This window comes from Rattus rattus, chromosome 5 (assembly GCF_011064425.1).
Source record: "Rattus rattus isolate New Zealand chromosome 5, Rrattus_CSIRO_v1, whole genome shotgun sequence".
NCBI lineage: Eukaryota > Metazoa > Chordata > Mammalia > Rodentia > Muridae > Rattus > Rattus rattus.
In genome coordinates, this window is record NC_046158.1 from 137,041,113 (window position 1) to 137,057,785 (window position 16,673).

At 46.7% G+C, this 16,673-nt stretch overlaps 1 pseudogene; it reads left to right on the forward strand.

Annotated features, from left to right (window-relative positions):
• The window catches only part of LOC116901054, a 148,035-nt pseudogene that overhangs the window by 130,341 nt on the left and 1,021 nt on the right, over window positions 1–16,673 (forward strand).

Here is a 16,673-nt window from a genome sequence, read left to right on the forward strand (position 1 = left end):
TTTATGTGCTAAAAATATCCATTCTAAGATATAATCTTCCCTTTGCATGAGAATTCCTGTAGGGGAATGAGTAGAGGGCAAGATGACTAATATGCAGGCCATCTTTGGATCAATACGATCCAGATGTGCGTCCTGCAGTTTCCTTTCTACCAAAGCTAGCTCTTTCTCAGCCTCAGCTGATAGTTTCCTTGGGCTATTTAATTCTTTATCGCCTTGTAGTGTTTGAAATAAATTGCTCAACTCTTGAGTGGTCAAGCCAATCACAGGCCTCAACCAGTTAATGTCTCCAAGTAGTTTCTGAAAATCATTAAGTGTCCTTAATTTGCTTCTTTTGATTTGCACCTTTTGTGGCCTAATTCTTTGTACACTTATTTTATACCCTAGATAATTAATAGAATCCCCTCTTTGTATTTTCTCAGGGGCGATTCGTAATCCCCAGCATGGTAATGTTTTTTTTACTTCATCAAACATTCTTTCCAGGATATTTATATCTGAATCAGACAATAAAATGTCATCCATGTAATGATAAATAATAGATTGGGGAAATTTTTTGCGAATTATATCTAATGGCTGCTGTACAAAATATTGACACAAGGTTGGGCTATTTAACATTCCTTGTGGAAGGACTTTCCATTGATATCTTTTTATGGGGCGACCTCTATTAAGGGTAGGCACCGAAAAGGCAAACCTTTCCTTATCGCCTTCATGTAGAGGAATAGTGAAAAAGCAATCTTTTAAGTCAATCACTATAATAGGCCACTCCCTAGGCAACAAAGAAGGCAGTGGGATCCCAGGCTGCATGGAACCCATCGGCTGAATAATCTTATTAATTGCTCTGAGATCTGTCAATACCCTCCATTTGCCAGACTGTTTTTAATGACAAATACTGAGAATTCCAAGGGCTGGTGGACTCCTCTATATGCTGAGCCTCCAGCTGCTCCTGGACTAGCTGCTCTAATGCCTGTAGTTTTTCTTTTGTCATGGACCACTGATCAATCCAGATGGGTTGGTCAGTCAGCCACCTTAGTGGCAAGGCTGTTGTTGTTTTAACAGCAGTGGCTCCTTGGGGTAGCACTAAATTGTCAGCCTCTGCTGTATCTTGCTTATGGACAGCTTGGACAGTCTCTAACTGTCCTTGATAACATTCCCTGACTAATTTAAAGTTTTTATTAGGAGTCTGATGAATTTTAGGGCCAGAACCTGAAACTGAGGGGATATTAATTTGAGTTTTCCACTGCTGTAGTAGATCTCTTCCCCATAAATTAATGGCTATATCAGCCACGTATGGCCTTAATTTTCCTACCTGACCTTCTGGTCCTATACATTTAAGCCACCTGATGCTTTGTTTTATTTGGGATAAAGTGCCAACACCTTGAAACTGCATATCCACTCCTTGAAGTGGCCAACTAATGGGCCAAGATTTTGGAGAGATGATGGTAACATCTGCTCCAGTGTCAACCATTCCTTCAATTTCGATATTATCTACCAGTATTTTTAGTTTTGGCCTTTGGTCCTCTATAGACGCGTTAGCCAAAATATTCGTTTTGAAGTCTTGTTGTTTAATCGTTCTGAGGAGGAGAACTCTCCCTGCCTGGTATTGGGGCCTCATGAGAGGCCCCCTTGGGAGTTTTTTTGTCAGGATGCGGTCCCATCTGTCTGTTGTTGCTGTACACTTCCTAGTCAAATGTCCATATCTGCCACATCTTTGACACATTCTAGGAGGCACAGTCCCCTTTTTGTATCACTTTGGTTTTTATTACAGTAATATCTGAGATGGCCCTGCTCACCACAATTAAAACATTTGAAATCTTGGGTCATCTCTAGCTGTCCAGTGGCAGCTTCTCCTATCAAAGTAGTATCAGGAGAACAAGATCCAACATCAGCTGTATATCTAATCCACTCATCTATTGGTGCGGACCTTGCCTTTAGTGGTCTAATTACTTCCCTGCATTTGGTATTTGCATTTTCAAAGGCTAAAGACTCAATTATCGCCTTTCTTGCCGCTGAATCTGATACACTCCTTTCCACAGCTGAGGTAAGCCTTTGTAAAAAGTCAGGGAAGGTTTCTTTAGGACCTTGTATGACTTGAGTGAATGTTTCAAGTCTTTTCCCTGATTCTGCGACTTTGTCCCAGGCCTTTAAGGCTGACAATCGACACCATGACAGAGTTTCTTCGTCATATATAGCCTGCACCTCTACTTCAGCAAAGCGGCCTTCACCAAGCAGTTGATCTGTGGAAATCTCTCTGCCCCTAGCTCTATTTTGTCTTGCTATCTCCCTCACTTCTTCTCTCCACCATGAAATCCATTGCAAATTTTCAGCAGGCTCTAGAATTGCTCTTACCATATCTTTCCAGTCTTGGGGGATTACTCTATTTTTAATAGCCCAAGAAATTAAGATTTGTTTTACAAATGGCGAATGCATTCCAAAATTAGTTACACTTTCCTTAAATTTCCTTAATTCTAATACATCCATGGGTTGCCATTCAAATTCTTCATAACCCTGTGGATGATCATCGTTTGGAGGCCTTTGTTGCACACTAACTGGATAGACTAAAGTTTGTTTCCTAAAAACCTTAGGTTGGCTTTCCTTAATTTTATCTTCTGTCTCTACCTGAGTTTTTTCTTTAGTTGTAATTTTAAATTCCTCTCTTAAAGTCTGTATCCGTGCTTCATATTTCTCTTTCTGTCTTTCCCCCTGTTCTTTGAGTTCCTGAATTCTCTGTTCAAGGTTTTGCTTCCACACTTTGAATTTTTCTTTATATTGTACTTCTAATAATTTGTTATCCATTATCTTTTGATTGATTAATTTTAAAAGGTTATTTTCTAAGTCTTGCTTCCAAACCTCATTACTTTCTCTCTGCTGTTCAGTATGATCTGTGAGCTGTTGTATGTTCTGTTCTAACATCCTTTCTAGTTTCTGTCTATCACTTTCATTTTCATCTTTCTGTCTCTTATTCTGATCTATAATTTTCTGTGTCTTCAATTCTAGTGTTCCTTCTAGGCTACATTGCCAAGATTTAATTTTCTCTTTCTGTTGTTCATGTTGTTCCATAATTACCTGTATCTTCTGTTCTAAGGCTAGAAATTTGCTATTTAGGGCTGTGTGCTGTTGTATGTTCTGTTCTAACATCCTTTCTAGTTCCTGTCTATCACTTTCATTTTCATCTTTCTGTCTCTTATTCTGATCTATAATTTTCTGTGTCTTCAATTCTAGTGTTCCTTCTAGGCTATATTGCCAAGATTTAATTTTCTCTTTCTGTTGTTCATGTTGTTCCATAATTACCTGTATCTTCTGTTCTAAAGCTAGAAATTTGTTATTTAGGGCCCTGTCTTTTGAGAAGATATAGTAAATCAGAAGAATGAATATTGCAATACTGGTAAATGATAAAGTGTCTTTTTCCTCAAAATTCTCAACTGTCAGACCATTCAAAATATCATTCCATAAGGCCCAAAAGATATTCATTATGTTTCTCATCTTTAAGTATCATAAAGTTATATATCTCTCTTACATCAAAGTAGTATCTGATCTGAAGCCCCTTGTACCTTTTTCTCCCTCTGCTTCAGAATACGTGCAGTCCTCTCGATTCTTCGTAGACCCTCCAGACCCAGTCAATTCCCAATCCACTAGTACTCCTGCCTATTCTGGGGTTGAGAGGGAAGTAAACTTTTATCTCAGGTTAGTTGAGTTCTAATGGTTTAGTTGGGCGCCATATGTTGTCGTAAATAAATAAAAATAAAGTAAAAGTAAAAATGTATAAACGAAAACCGGGGGTGGAATGTTTTCCCTCAGGGTGTTTTTCCTGCTAGGGTTCCACACCTCGCTTCCCCAGATATCTTCTGGATATCTTGGCAGAAACACAACCCAGCCACACACTTTCTTATACTGAGACTCTTACACAAAAGAGCATACAACTGGTGTTTTTACCCTGCTAGGGTTCCACACCTCAGTGCCCCAGATATCTGCTGGATATCTTGGCATAAACTCAGCCCAGCCACACTTACTTAAATTGAGACTCTTTCTTAAAAAAAAACACACTCATTTAGCATTAAAGCAATCCAGCGTCTAGATTTGGCAGATCCACATTACACTGTCCTAATCCCAGTTCCCAAATTACTCATCCCTGCACCTTTTATTTACCAAGTCTCCAGCTTCTTCTCCCCCCTGGTACCTCTAACTCCTCTCAGTTCCCCATCGTCTCTCCAACTCCTCTCTTCTTCCTCCTGGCTTCCTTCTCTAACCCCTCCTCCCTCAACTGTCAATCCTCACCCCCCCCTCCTCAGGTTCCACTCGCTCAACTGTCTCCAACTGTCAACTGTCAACCTAACCTCTGAATCTAATCCCCCTCTCACTCCCAACTCCTACCTCTGCCCAAATCTCACGCTCTTGCCTTTATTTAACAAATTCAGAGAAAACCCCAAGGCAAACCACAACATGTCTCTTTCTCTCTCCTCCTCTTCCTCTCTCCCTCCTTCTGCCCCCTTCTTTATTTTGAGACGAAGTCTCACCTACCCTAGACTGGCCTGACCCACTCTACAGCCAAGGATGACCTTGACCTGATCCCTGATGCCTCTAACTCCAGAGTGCTGGGAACCCAGGTGTGCACAACCACACCCAGTTTAGGCAGTGCTGGGAATGGAACCCAGAGCCCTGTGCCTACTAGGCAAGCATGTGACCTGCTGAGCCCCAGCCCCAGGCAGAGGAGACAAATCTTCAAGATGGAAGGGGCTTGATTCCAGAACTTTCACTCCTTTCTTCGGCCGGTTTATCTTGGATACTTGCAGGACATAGCTCTCAAACTCCCTATCCTTTTTTTTTTTTTTTTTCTAAAGAAAACAAACCAGTCCCTAAAATTGCATTTACATGTGTGGAGGGCAGGGTGGGGAGCCACTGTGTGCATGTGGAAGTCAGAGGACCATGTGGGTCTTAGGAAGAAAAGGCAGGGTGATCAGAAAAATTCAAGGTCATCCTTAGCCCCATAGTTGCAGTCGTTGGTCAGAGGTCAAGCTTTGATGCCCACGGTGACCTGGAGTAAGAGTACTATACACGGATGAGAGCTGTGTCCTCTGCGGTGTAGCGACAGCTATGCTTCAGGGCCTGCAATTGGTCCACGACGGACGACAGCTGTCCGACCCATCACAGCATTACTTAAGGTGTTAGTGAATCTTAGCATTTTCTTCCTTCTCCATCTCTTCCTTCCTCCTTTCTTTCCTACCTCTTTGTCTTTATTTTTTGTCTCCTTGCTTTCTCTCCATCCAATCGCAACTGCAGGGAACAACAGGAGCTTAAACTGAGGTCAGATCCTGGAGAGACCACAAGGACAAGAGGAACGTAATCTTCACCCTAAGGGAACTAGTGACTCCTGGCAGGTTACAGAGTGAAAGGAGACCTGGTCAAAGTGGGTGTGGGTGAGGTGGGGGGGATGAATCTGGCAGCAGAGTGGTGAGGACTGAAGCTAGGACAGAGCCGGCAGACACCTCAGACCCTGGAGGTCAGGTGAGAAGAGTGGGGATCAGAGGCTGCACCCCTGGGCTCCACCCCTGCCCAGTGTGTCAGGGAGTAGCCATCTCCATCCATCTTGCTACAAAACTCAGCGAGAGCTCTTGACCTTCCAGAGCGACCTTACAGCAGAGTCTGACCTCTCCCGGCCAACACTGAGAGGATTCCAGGCCCCATGACATCTCTGACTTTCCAGTGAAGACTTTGCTGGCTTCCAGCATCTTCCGGCCTGCTCCCTGCCCAGAGATTAATTTGTTTACTCCCTTGCCTGGAGATGAACTGAGAGAACTAATCGTCCATCAGCTGCACACCCCTAGCACAACCTTGCCCCGCCCGGCCCTGAATGTCCATTTTCTGGCAAAATATGTCCTCTCTGCTGCCAAGGCTGCTTGGAAAATGCTAATTTTATCCTCAAATTAAAATTTGTTCCCTTTTCCTCATTTTAATAAAAGCGAGGCGTCCAGAAATGTTGCCATAGCACAGAAGCGAACGTTCCGACATAATTTTCAAAATGCCTTCGATCACACGGCTTTCCGAAGGGCCTGTCCTCTGGCCCTGACCTCCCCTCCCCATTTCCACGCCCCCTGGGGCAGCATTTACATTTCTTAATAACCCCTCATTAATATTCATGAGAAGGGGTGGGTAATAATGGCTGAGCACACTGCACTAATTCAATTTCCACCGCCTTGGCCTGTTTACTTAATCACCAAGGGACCCGGGTTACTCAGCACAATTATTTATTTGGAATTAGATCTGGAGGCATCTGGACTGCAAACTGGAGCTAGAGCAAAATGGAAACCGGGGTCTCTTGGTCCTGTGCTCTGGGCCCTCCCGATGGCTGCCTGCCAAGGGCTCAAGGCCAGCAGGGTCAGCATAAACTCTGGGCTGGCAGGGTACTTCTCAAAGTACTGGGCAGTGGCTGAGTACACAAGACCCAGGTACGATGGCCCGGTCACAATCTCTCCCCCATGGTGGCTCTGCTAGTGGTTAAAGTAAGGTGGGTCAGAGGCAGGCCTCAGGGGGTGCAGGGAGCTTATCCCGACATGGGTATGTGCTGAGACTTGGACACGGGACTTGGAGGAGAGTGTGTGTCCTGAATCAGAGTAATAATGACTGTTCACCCACATCCGAGTGTCAGTGCACATGAAGCTAAGTACAACCTGTGGCGTCAGGGACCCACCAGGATTCTAGCAGGGAAGCACTGTATAATATGCCAGCCACTTGGGCCACGCTCCTCTAATTTGATGCTCGACAAGCTCCTGTTCATTCCTCAAAGCCCAACTCACTTTGCTGCATTCTCCTGGCAAAGCCACAACTCCCCCTCACCTTCTCTGTGCTCGGCGCTCTGCTCCATCCCTCTCCTCCTCCAGTGCTGTCTGCTTCTCTTCTGTCTCTGCTCCTTTCTGATGTCAAGGAGGATGCTAGGTATTTCTTTCTCTGGGTCTCCGACTCCACAGTCTACCCGGAGCCCTCTCTGGAGAGCTAGCCTAGCACGCAGCCTTTTCCTCTGTCTCTCAGGCACAGCATGGGGGCAGCCTTCTGCTGCTAGCCCTTGGACTCCTCCAGGCCTCTAGTTGCTTCTCCATTACCTTCCCACTGAAGTTCCTCCATTGTGACTCCTTCAGAGGTTCCTGCTTCCACACTGACTGATCTGGTCACTGCTGGAATGTAAGGGCCTGGTGGGGAGGGCTACATCCTATGTCCCAGGGCTTAGACATGAAAATGAAAATACTCCCAGAGGTGTATGTATGCATGTATGCATGTATTATGTATGCATTATGTATGCATGTATTATGTATGTATGTATGCATACATGGATGTATGGATGGATGGAAGAGTAAATTATATGACTTTTCTAATTAGGTTCTACTCCTGCTTAGAGTTTCTGCTTGATGTGAATACACATTTTTAGGAAAATAACTCTAAGCCAGGCAGAGTGGCATAGTCTGTAATCCCAGCACAGACACTGAGGCAGGAGGATTAATACACACGGTGAAACCAGTCTGGCTTATACAGTGGCCTTTAGACCAGCCCTGGGGTACATAGTAAGACCTGTTTTAAAACACGACACATCAACCCTCGTCTCCTAATGAAGTGACTTGTAGTTCTGGGTAGGCCCAGTCAGCACTTCTGCAGGGTAGTGGGGTGGTGTGGGGGTATGGGTGTGGGGGATGGTGGTGGTAGAGTGGTGTGAGGAGTGGGGGGATAAGGATACCGGGGATGGGGGAACGGAAGGTTGCTGGGGCAGTCACAGACTGGAGGCAGCATTTAGGAAGAAAAGGAGGGGCTGGGGAGACAGCAGGTGATTTAATCACCACAGACTCTGTTAAAGGCAGCCCTCCTCACCCGCTGCCCTCCTCACCCGCCCTCTCCGGCTGCAAAGCACCTGGGTCCTGCAGTGCCCAGCCAAGGCTCTTCATTAAAATTTCTTGGAACTCTAGCCATGTTGGAAGGAAGTCAAGACCTGCCAGCATGCCTGCCAGGTGAGGTGAGAGGGTGGCCAGAGGGGCATTATTTCTGTAGGAGTCATTGAAAGAGCAGGCAGAGGACTTGGGATCAGGGAGGAGAGTTAAGGAAAGGGGGTAGCAGGTCACAGGGAGGTGCCCTAGTCTGTTTCTGGGCAGGCTCTCCCAGTATCAGCACAGGAAACAAAGGCTTAGTAAAGGAAGGTATTTGGGACGTGAGGGGCCAGGCAGCCAGTAGACACTGCCTTGGGCAATCAGGGGATTCATCCTTAAGAGCTGGCTGAAAAACCGGCATCAGTCCACCAACCCCTAACACCCCTCGGGGAGCATGGCCCTGGGGTAGGTGCTGGATTTCACTCTAACCCTATGTGCAGGCTCCATGGCTCTCCATCCCTCCCTCGTTCCCTGTTTCTTTCTCTTCCTCCCCTCCCTCCCTTCTTTCCTTCCACAAATACTTCCCAAGCCCCTACCCTGCACCAAGAACATCCCTCAGCAGAGGTGTACACACGAGCAGGACCTCACACTGCCTGCATACAAATTCAGACAGCAGATAATAAACAGGTGTCTGCAGCAGTAAGACGCTGAGCAAGCTGAGCTTCCCCAAGGGAAGAAACGGGAAAGGAGGAATGAACTGTAAGCAGGGGGTATGGGGGAGGTGCGGGGGTGGGGGTGGGGAGCTGCCTTAGGCTAGGCTGTCAAAACAGCCACGGAGACTGATCTCGGTCAGAGAGCAAATAATCAGCAGGATCTGGACCCACAGCTTCCGACTTGGTAGCTCTAGTTTTTAAAATTTCAGGGGTCAAGCAATAGCAAATATTTAAAATTCTCCATACGTTTATTTCATTGTATTTTATGTGTGGAGGTGTTTTGTGGTGCATGTATGCCTATGCACCACAATTATGCCTTACACCTGTGGAGAGCAAAAGAAGGGGTGTCAGATCCCTGGAGTTAGCTACAGTGGAGTTTGAGGTGCCAGGCTCAGGCTGGAAATCAATCCCACATCCTTTGGAAGAGCACTCAGTGTGCCTAACAGTGAGCCATCTCTCCAGATCACAAAACATTGTGTGCGTGCGTGTGTGTGTATGTATGTATGTATGTATGTATGTATGTATGTATGTATGTGAGTGTATGTATGTACATATGTATGTATGTATGTATGTATGTGAGTGTATGTATGTATATATGTATGTATGTATGTGAGTGTATGTATGTATGTATGTGAGTGTATATATGTATATATGTATGTATTAGGTATGTGTGTGTATATGCCAATGTAGGATTTCTAATTCTTTTTACCTAATAAAAACATTTTTTAAGTCCAACAGTGTCTCTTTACCATTACTATGACTCCATAAAGGGAAGGTATTTTAAACAGCCCCAAAGTAGGTAGTGTTGTGTTTATAAAAAGATAAAGAAAGGATATGTCCTGGGTTTCAGCACCAATGTGGTGTTTATGAAAAGATCAAGTGTCGGGGGGGGGGATATGTTCTTTGGGAGGTTTGAGAAAAGAGGGTGCCTCAGTGGGCCCATGCTGAGACATGCCTTCCTCTGAGGGACCAGCCACACGATGATGGTATAGTATAGAATAGTTTATTAAGGGCATGGGGAGGGGAGTTAAGAGGGCAATAGGGCAGAGACAGGAAGAGAGAGAGAAGAGGCCGGCCATGAGCACCTGAAGAGAAGGAGGAAAGGGAATGGGGAGAGAAGGGACAAAGCAAGAGAGTGAGGAGGGGGCAAGCAGCCCCTTTATAGTGTCAGGCATTCTGGGGGTGGAGCTTAGACAGAATGCTAACAGGTAGAATATGAATTCTAAATAAAAAGGGTCTTTTAAATCAAATGAATAGATTTCCACCATAAGGCCAGGAATCTTTCAATGAAGTCATCCATCGATTACATCAGAGCCCTCAAATTACAGTTACTGTTTTAATAGCACCACCAGCTGAAAAGCAAGCTTTCTGCCAATGAGCCTTTTTGCCAAGGGGTGTGTGTGTGTGTGTGTGTGTGTGTGTGTGTGTGTGTATGTGTATGCGTGCATATGTGTGTATGTATTTATGTGTATATATGTGGGTACATGTATGTACGTATGGATGTGTGTACATATGTGTATGTGTATGTATGTGTGTGTGACTGAGGGTGTGTTAGTTACTTTTCTGTTAGATACATGAAGATACCATGATCCAGGAAACTTAGGAAAGAAATAATTTATTGGGGCTTACAGTTTCAGAGGGTGAGTCCATGACCACTGTGGCAGGGACCGCTGAAGCAGGCAGACAGGCAGGCATGGCGCTAGGGCCGTACGTAGCTCAGGGCTTCCATCTGATCTACAAGCAGGAGGCAGAAAGAGAGGCTGGACCTGAGCACTTCGAGACGTCAAAGCCTACCTTTGTGACATAACTCCTCTTCTAAGACCATACGTCCTCATCCTTCCCAAATAGCTGAAAACCATCCTTCCACCAACTGAAAACCAAGCCTTCGAAATGAGCGGGCGGTGATCGTTCTCCACCAAACCAGAATGGGTGACTTGCTTCATATCCAAACTGTAAGCCAGGCGTGGTGGCTCATCCCTGTAATCCCAGCGCTTGAGAGACAGAGGCAGGAGGACTGCTGCAAGCTCAAGGTGAGGTAACCCTGAGCTACGCCGTGAGTTCCAGACCAGCATGGGTTAAAGTAAGACTTTGTCTCAAAGGAAAACCAAGAAGTTGGGAGATGTTTTGCTTGCCTACCAAATACAAGGCTAGCTCCAGTCCTCAGCTCTGAAAAAGGAAAGAAAATCAAAACAATAAAGTGAACCTTAAGAGGGACCTTAACAAGTCACACAATGTATGTAAGCACATAACATGCCTTTCCTCATGCCGCCACTTTCTGTGCAAGGCGAGGCCTTCTCTCAAAGCTGTGCTCAGGGCTGGGAGATAATAGTTCAGTGCTTCCTGTGCAAGCCGGAGGATCTGAGTTCAGATCCCTGTGTAAAAGAACCTATGTAAAAGCCAGATACTGTAATGGGTATTTGGGTTTTCATTGTTGTTGTTGTTGTTTTGGGCTTTTCTGAGACCAGGTCTCACTATGTCGCCCTGGCTGTCCTGGAGCTCACTCTGTAGACCAGGGTGCCCTTGAACTCACAGAGATCCACCTGCTTCTGCCTCCTGAGTGCTGGGATTCAAGCTGTGCTCCTCTGCTACCTGGCTGCCATGGGTTATCCCAGCACTCGTGGGGTGAGATGAGAAGCCGAGACCAGAGAATCCCTGGAAGTTTGTGGGCCTGCTAGCCTCGTATGTGCAGCAGCAGAGAACAAACAGATCCTGCCATAAACAAGCTAGAAGGGAAGAATAGACACACACACACACACACACACACACACACAAACACACAGCACAAACAACACATACACAGTACACACACAACTCATACACAGACTCACACACACATACAGCACATGCATATACGCTAATCCTCACACACATGCATGCATGCACACACAGCACAAACTGCACAATGCAGTACATACACACAATACACACACACGCACGCATACATGCACACACACATGCACACACACATGCACACACACAGCACATGTATTTACACTCATGCTCACATACTTGCTGTGCCCTCGCCATAGCTCCTTCCCAGGACACACTCCCTTTTGATTCCTGCCTCCCAGAGGGACTGGTTTCTCCTACTCTAGAGTCTGGCTTCCTGGCTTACCTCACCTCCTAGAGGAAGATGGCCTTTCAGGTAGGCTGCTGCTCAATCAAGGCTTCACCAGAGCACGGGGAGATGGAAAGGCTCAAGGGAAGAGCAAGTGTTTTGTTTGGTTTTTCATTGTTGCTGTTGTTTGCTTTGTCTTTTCTTTTTTTTCTTTTTTTTTTTTGTCTTTTTTTTTTTTTTTTTTTTTTTTTTTTTCCCCCAGAGCTGGGGGCTGAACCCAGGGCCTTGCGCTTGCACTGAGGCAAGTGCTCTACCACTGAGCTAAATCCCCAACCCCTGCTTTGTCTTTTCAACTGGACAAAGTCATCTGAGGAGAAGCCTCAGTTGAGAAAATGCCCCTAAGGGCTGGAGAGATGGCTCAGAGGTTAAGAACACTGGCTGCTCTTCCAGAGGTCCTGAGTCCATTCCCCAGCAATCACATGGTGGCTCACAACCATCCGTAATGGGATCCGATGCCCTCTTCTGATGTGTCTGAAGACAGCCACAGTGTATTCATATACAATAAATAAATAAGAAAAGAGAGAGAGAGAAAATGCCCCTCTCTCAGACCAGCCTGCAGGCAAACCTTTGGGCATTTTCTTGATTGATGATTCAAATGAAATAGTCCTACCGTCTGTGGGTGGTGCCATCCATGGCAGGTCCTGGGGTGTATGAGAAAGCCGGCTGAGCAAACCAAGAAGAACCATCCAGTAAGCAGTTTGCTTCTGTGGGCTCTGCTGTAGTTCCTGCCTCTGGGTTCCTGCCTCTGGGTTCCTGTCCTGGGTTCCAGTCTCGATTTCCCTAACTTGTAAGGTGAAATAAATCTTTTGGTTATGATGTTCCGTTACAGTGATAGAAACCTAACTAGGCCAGCTGGGCCCACCTCTTCTGGAGTCTTTGGCCAGGACACCCATTCCTAAGATACAGTTGTCTGCAGCTCTGGAACGTTCAGCCTCTGCTTCTAAGTTTCCAGAACTCCAAGATTCTCCAAGAAGGAATGGCTTCTACTTTAGGACTTTATCAATCTCTGTCACCTCTCTAGGGATTCCTCGGTGTGGGGCCAGCCTCGGGGAAAGCCTGTGTGCACCCTGTCTTCTGATGTGCTACAATGCTGAGGCCTTATTTATAAATGAAGAAGGTGCCGGGTGCATGGGGCAGAGAGGACACCCCTGGGGACATCCTCTCTTCCCCTCTGAGAACTGCTTCTGTCAGCCTCCAGGCCTCTTCCAGGACAACGGGTGCTCAACACCTATCAGTCTCCGAAGAAGCCTCCCTCCTCAGACCCTCTGGTTTGCTTTTGTTCATTGGCAAGGGGCCAATTTTCATAGAACAAACTTTTACAACCAGCCTGGGCCACGAGCTGTCAAAGGCAGATAAACAGCCCTTTTATTACCCTCAGCGGGCAGTGGCAGTCTTCTTACTTCAGATTCTGGGTAGGATCTCCCCCGCTATGCCTTGTGGCTGGGGCTTGCTTTGTCCTCTCTACTGATGGCTACTTAGCATGCGTGGTAGGAAGTCAGGTTCATTAGTGGCCTTCGATGCAGTGCAAAACCCAGAGGCTACGTGGGATGCTGTGATCCTGAACACGCCATCTGGAGCCTGGGTCCAGCACAGCCGGAAGTGGTTTCAGTCTCAGACTTTCTCAATACAAACGCTAATGTAGTCTTCTACTGCTTAGGACAATTTGAGTTGGTTTCTGTCCCTGACTTATACACAGCAGTGGAAGAGCTGGCGGCGGTGGTGGTGGTTGTGTGTGTGTGTGTGTGTGTGTGTGTGTGTGTGTGTTTGTATGTAGAACTTCAGTATGTAGACCTACAAATAAGCACACATGTGTGCACACATGTGCACATGTGGAAGTCAGAAATTGATGTTAAGCATGTTCTTCTATTATACTTTATGTTTTTTTTAATCCTTTTATTGGTTCTTTGTGAATTTCATATCATGTACCCCAATCCCACTCATCTCCCCCTACCCTCGTACCCACCCTTCACTCTTGCCACCTCCTCTCAAACAGATTTAAAAAAAAACTTGTTGTGGAAGCTATAGTGTGTCACAGTGTGTCCCACAGTGTAGCCTTTTGTCCACCCAGGAGAGCTGGTCCTGGCTTCTTGGGTTGCTTGAAAGCTGGCCCCAAACGCATGATAGCCGGAGGGTGAGTGTCTGAGCAGCTCAGATTCCTCTCAGGCACAGATCCAGGCCCTGCTCCATCAGTGAACCTTCTAGAATGCATGAGGGGGTTTGTCTTAGTTTGAGTTTTATTGCTGGGAAGAGACACCATGGCCAAGGCAACTTTTATTAAGGGAAACATTTAACTGGGGCTGATATACAAAGATTTAGTCCATTATCATCATGGGGGGAAGTATGGCAGCATCCAGGCAGAAATGGCGCTGGAGGAGCTCTGGGTTCTGCAGGCAGCAGAAGGAGACTGTCTTCCACAGGGGACTGGGAAGAAGCTCACTTCTGCACTGGGTGGAGCCTGAGCCTAAGAGACCTCCAAGCCCACCCCCACAGAGAAACACCTCCTGCAGCAAGGCCACACCTACACCAACAAGTCTAATGTCACTTCCTATGGCCAAGTATTCAAACACATGAATCTAGAGGGCCAAACCTATTCAAACCACCACAGGGCCAGTTTTAAAGATCTTAATCCCAGGTCCCTATGAATATGGCTTTATAGGAAATGGGGTCTTTGAAGGAGTAAATAACACAAGAAGTGCAAGACATCATGGCTGGGGTACAGTAAGTGTGGGCCTCCTCTTCTCCCTTCCCTACTTTTCAGATCCCTTCCTCTCCTCATTTCCCTTTTCCCTCAAGCATAGCTCAGCAGGCCTTGGCTCTTTCCCATCCCCTCTGCCTTGCTAAAACGTTAGATGACATCCCGGAAGCTAACCATCAAAGCCACCTTATTTGGCCACTTCCTCCTCCTGAGGCTGACTACCAAGGTCCAACTATCAAAGTATTGAAGTCCAGCAATCAAAAGCCCCCTCTGGCTCACTTAATTAACATAACTAATTAAAACTAAACGCCTCATCCTAACACAGGGGCTTCTTTTACCTTTATAAACCTCCATTTTCCTATGGGCCGTGTCTGTCTCCTCTCCTTCCAGAGATAGTCCTTTGACCCTCCTGGGCAAATATTCCTTCCCTCTCTCCCTTGTTCCTTCCTCACCTCCCTTCTCTGTCTTCTGTTTTTGTCTCTTAGTCCCTGCCCTTTAATCCCACTGGTATAAACAACTCTCCTTTGAGCTGAGGACTTGGTGATCTCTTACAAGCCCCATCCTGCCTTCTGAGCCCGGCACACTGAGATATGCCGCTCCTGTTGACGTTTGCCTCCTGAGGGCTGGGATTGCAGGCATGAGTTCTAGGCTTGGCTTACAGGTTTTCTTACAGAGGAAGAAGGAGGAGGCATGAGACCTGGTAAAAGTGGGACAGCCATGTGACTACAGACAGAGAGAATGGGAGGGGTCTGCTCACAAGCTAAAGAAGGCCCAGGTTTGTCCACAGTCACTAGAAGCCAGGAAGCGACCACAAAACAGCCCCCCAAACCTGCCCCCCATGGACTCTGGAGATGGCTAGTCTGCAGAAGCAGATACATTTTTCTGTGGTTTGAGGTAATTTGTTACAATAGCTTCAGAAGATGAAATGTAGAAGTGGCTCCATTTGTTCTACTCCCCAGGTACTAAGCCCTCTTCCCTCCCTGGTCTCTGCTCACCTCTGCGGTGCTTGTGGGGAGCTGGTGAGCTTTGTGCTCTAAGAGGACAGAAGATGCCTTCCCCAGCCTTCTCTATGTTCTCTGGGAAATGCCATCTCTTGTCTGAGTCCCTCTGTGGCCCCACCTCTTTACTGCCAGGGTCTCTACAGTATTCTTGTGCTGCCTGTCAGCACAACTTGCTCTGTCCCTATTGGGGTCGGACATGCTCTAAAGTCATCAGTGCACTTGACTTCTCTTTGTGGCTGCTCGGACACCTCACAGGTTTGGGTACAGGAGGGACAGTCACTAACGTTTGTTGCGTGACTAAAGGAAGGAACTGTTCCCTGTTTCTGGCTGGTCCTGCTGCATGACTCCATTCGACTCCTGCCTCCACAGGGAGACAGAGCAAGTGTGTAATAGCCAGGATCACCAGCCGTAGTGGGGGCGGACACTTGCCCCAGCACAACTATACCTTGGCATGGACCCCTGCCCGTGTTGCCAAGGCCCTGTCAGAGGCGTGACAAACAGCTTGGCTGATGGCTTATAATGTCAGAGATGATGGAAACAGGGAGGCTACGGCTGAAAGAATGGGTTGGGGACGCTTGTCATAACTTTATTTGTGGGAGGTGAGTTCCTGTCGTTCGAGTGATGGATGGTGGCCAGGCCAGCACAATACAGACCCTGCCATTGCCTCTTTCCCCTCGCTCTAAGCCAAATGACTTTGGGGATGAAAAATGACTTTGCTGGGAGAGCTAGGGGGTGAGGGAGAGTGATGGGGAGGGGCCTGGGTGCGGGCACCTTGGAAGGACTTATGCTTTCTTCTCGCAAGGAACTAAATTTTGCCCAGTCTAGCCTCCCTCCCTCTCATCTCTCCAGTGAAATTACTGATAATAATCTCCTGCAAATCATCTACCCTAATTCTCAAACATGCCTTAAGAAAGATGCGTCTTTACATGGATGAGGAAACCGAGGCTGGCTGAGGAGAACAACAGACTGCCTGACCCAGGATGTGGTTGCCTACTTCCGGGGAGAGACAGTGTTTACAATGTTCCTTCAAGGGACATGTTCCTTCAAGCTACAATGTTACTTAGTAGAATAAAGAATTCAACAACTCCTCCTCCCCAATTATCCAGTCAATAAATGGCCCAATGAGCTGAACAGAGTTCTTAAAAGGGGACACATGCTGTCTTAGGCAAAGCAAGATGAGGAAGGGGAAGAAATCTTTGGGAAAGTGTCCAATAAACTGCATACATTGTGACTTCAAGGGCTACGTACGCCTTTAGAAGTGGACCTCTGGCAAACATGGTGTCCTCCCAAGCTCAACAGGAAGGTCTA